Source organism: Natrix helvetica (genome assembly GCF_964273705.1).
Source record: "Natrix helvetica genome assembly, chromosome: 2".
Lineage (NCBI taxonomy): Eukaryota > Metazoa > Chordata > Lepidosauria > Squamata > Natricidae > Natrix > Natrix helvetica.
Genome location: NC_138552.1, coordinates 241,097,521 through 241,101,703, shown reverse-complemented (window position 1 = coordinate 241,101,703; position 4,183 = coordinate 241,097,521).

The following is a 4,183-nucleotide window of genomic DNA, read 5'->3' as shown; positions in this document are numbered from 1 at the left end:
TTTTGTTAAACCTTTATCCATTAAGAAATGTACAAGATTTTGTTACCTGCCAAAATGTGAAGCCCTCAAAATTGGTCCTGTGTGCTAGCATGAAATGCATCTAACTCAAACATTGCAGCATTAGTTGGGAAACTGCCTCTGGTGCTTGAATCAAGAAAAATGTCTTCACTTCCTGCTAAATTGATCTGTAAAGACAGTTCTGGTGAGAATTCAGCAATCATAGAATGAGGACAGATTTCTAGCAACCAGTACCAAAAGCCTTTAGATGAACGCTATCCTTCACAGAAAAAGAAAATAGAAAAAAATGACTTCTGACTGTATTTGATGCATATATAAGTAAAAATAGTTAATTTATGACATTAATTTATGGAAAATTCTATTTTTGATAGTTTTTTTTTTTAAAAAAGTGTTGACAATTGGAGATAGATTTCATTTATACAGAGTGGTAATATTGCCACCTTGTGGCGAATTGTGTAAATAAGCATCTTTGAAATATTGTAATATTCTAATTTTCAATTGATAGAAATGGAATAGAAGTGAATAAATAGAAATATAATCAAACACAGGAACACTGGGCTGGGGGCTGGGTGGGAAGGAAGATGGGAGATGCTGATGCATTTTGTTAAATTGTTTTTGTATTGTAGTCCATAACCATATGGACACATGGTACACCTCAATATCTTAATTGCTAAACCAGGAGCTTTAGTAGCATTAAGTCTTTAAGAAGCTTTAAGAATAAGAAACCATTTTCAAATATTAAGTTATTGTACAAGTATGGAGACTTCTGGTGTTCTATATGTCCGTATCATAAGCAGTTGTAGGCAAATCTGGCTTTTTGTCCCCTCACCTCACTCATTTTTGTTAGGATACCTGGAACAAGATTGTAATTTGTGGTTTTAAAATAAGTGGTGGCAAGTGGCAGGTAAATTTGGGACAGGAAGGAGAATAACAACTCCTTATGTGTTCAGGGGCCTCTGTGGAAGTGCAATTTAAGCCACACCTGGTTTTCATGTGCCATGCAAGGCTTTGTGTGCGTGAGATGTCTTCTTGACTTTTCATAAGCACCCTTTTTCCCCAGATGTTCCTGTGGTTAATCATATTTCCTGCAGAATATTTCTTTACAACTTCAGGTACGTGCTGACAAGCATTGACCCAAATAATATTGGCCCTATATAGTAAAGAGCCATTGGAAATTCTAAAAAGGGAAATGACACTTTTTAAAACCACTTCTATGCCAAAAATAGTGTGAATCTGTGATACAGAAGATCAGAAGATTACAATTCTTTGCATGTTTACTTAAAAGTATAGGATTTCCTCAACTGGCTGGAGTTTCTGCAGTGCCTAACCAATAGCTAGGCTTTCTTCTCCGAGAATTGCTAGACGTGATTTTGTTTAGCTATGAAATTTGGTTATTTCTTGGTGTTAGCTGGTTTGCAGCAGGACAAAATGTATTATATGGTCATTGGGCCTGCAAACTGAAGTGGTAGCATTTGTAGATTGGACCTTATTTAGTTGAGAGTTTGGTCACAGTAGGTGGGCAGTTAGAATGCTAATATTTTCCCAAAAAGTATCTATACCATCCAGATAAACTCAGGAAGGAGTCTTATTCTTTGGAAGTGGCAGAATACTAGTTTAAGATGATATTTTTTCAGAGTTGATGTTGGATTATCCCTGCTTGTTGTCTAACTAGATACATTAATTTAGGGCAGGGTACTCCAAAGTGGTCGGTACCAACCACCAAGGGTTGATATAGCTATTCATTGTCATCATTGTTATTCACAGTACTATTAGTTAAACAAATATTTATTAAATTATTTTCATGTAAGAAATGTTTGAGGGTCAAAGAACAATCTGAAACTTCATGGAGGGTTAGGGTTAGGCTCTATGCACTGAATAGTTTGGGGACCTCTGGTCTAGGCCCACCTAACATTTGTGATTTGACTGCTATGCAGAACTACCTGGAGCTACTGTAGATAGTGAAATCACTAAAATTCAGCACTACAAAAGTTCACTTAATACATTTAATACATTTTAACTATAGAGATATTTATCTCTGGAGGACTAGAAAGACTGTATGTACATTCAAAGAAACCCAGATAGACGTCAAAAGCTGTATCGGTTCTTGTGTAACCCTGAAAGGCTTACTTGTACCCTCTATCAAATCAATAGTGTTGATGTATTGTGTTCAATAGTGTTGATGTATTCGTTTGATTTATCTAAGATACTCAGGGCCTTTCCTTAGTACTCAGTTCAATGCCCATCCTTGAGTCAGTTATGGTTCCATAAACCATTCTGACATTCTGATTTTGATTGCCCCAGTGCCAATCCTTCTGCTTTGTCTGTTGTATCTGCTGCAAGTCACTGCATTGCCTGATTTGGTAAGTGTACTATTCCTTATACAGCATGTCATCATCAATGGGAAAACACCTGTCAGTCAAGCTCTGTGGCAGGGATGAAAAAGGCTGGTTGGTCTGTTCTTCTTCCCAAGTTTCATCTGGGCATCTCCCAAGTGTCAATAATGTGGCAAAGAAATCACGTGAGAATAAACTAGGGGAGAAACAGTTAAGAATGGAGGGAAGCAGAGTTGCCATAATTACGCAACTAGCTGGATCCTGTCAGACTTAATTTGACTAGCTGCTCAGGAAACAAGTCTCTTGTTTGAAAGAGAGAGCTGGAACATGATAAAAACTGACAAGTGTAAAGAAACTGGCAAATAAACACACACACACCATTATTATTTTCTGAACTTCACAATGAGTACAAGCAGGGCTGCTGCATCTAAAGAAAAACATACCTTTCAGAGTTCTTGTAAAGCAGAAAAGGGCAAAACTGTCTCTTGATTTTCTCAAATAGAATATTAACAGTGTAGTAATTTTCAAATGGTGCTAAAAGGAATAGCACTTACAAGGCGCGTGTTCTCCAACTAAAAAGTGGGGCCTTGCTGTCTTCTCTACCTTTTTAGAACTTGTCAGAGGAGCAAATTTGAAAATTGGGCATAGATGTTGTGGGCAGATCTGAAAGAAACTCAAGAAGCTGAATCCTAAGAAAGAAGGTTGGGAGAGAAATTGTTGGGTCAAAGCTGGGAAGCTACCAGAATAGAGAGGGATGAGCTTTAAAGTATGATTTTTTTATGTTAAGCGACAGCAGCACATTATGTCTTCAGGGTATGAAGAATTTGTATTGCTTGGAGGCATTATCTTGGAAGTGAAGTCAATTGACCTGTTACTGGATGTAATCAAAGGTATTGGATAGCACAGGCATGTTGGACAACCACTAGATGGCAGCAAAGAGATATAGAAAGCTATACTGTAATACTTTGCTGCTATCTAGTGATCACTGACATTTTTTTTTTGCCATCTACCCAGCCTTTTTGGAAGAGCTAATTTGGTGCATAGATTGTCCTTGCTTTCCCGTTGTCTTGTTTAGCAACCATTCAAAGTTACAACAAAGGAAATCAAATCTCTCCCCCAGCTTTGCAACTAGTCTTCTCATTTATGATGATTGTAGCATGCCATGCTCATGTGGTCATCATCTCCATGGTTCCCAACTGGCTTGCGCAGAGTTAATGCAGAATGTTGAAAAATCACAGTGACTTGCTTCATGATTGAATGAAAGTGACATAAGTTCATTGTGGTCATACAATTTTATGCTTAGCGAGTGCAGTGCCGAGTGATGAAGTTGCTGGTTCCAATTGTGGTTGTTAAGGGAGGACTACCTGGATTGGTTAAAGGTGTTGGATTAGAAGCCAGGATCCATGAGTTTTATCATTTTGTTGTAGCCGCAGAGCAGAGGAAGACCCGATTTGTCTGTCTGTCTGTCTGTTTTTATCTCTCTCTCTGCCTAGGAAAGCCGTGGCAATTTTCACTTCAGAAAAAGATTGCCAAGAAAACAACACAGGCTTGTTCCTGTTATAATCCAGGCATCAGCATTATTAACTTGAAGGATCATATCGACAACAACAAATAAATGTTTGCTTATAATCTAAGGAAATGCTTGCTCAGATTATGGATAATGTAACTTTTGCTTGGATAACCAATGTGTAGGCTTGTCCCAAGAGCTGCTGTTATGCCCAAACCTGCTTTTGCTGGATTAACATTTATTACAACATTTTGCCAAGTGATGAACAGCATTTTTAGAAGAGTGGAATATCAATACCCCTTTTCGGCATAATAACAGGAAAGTA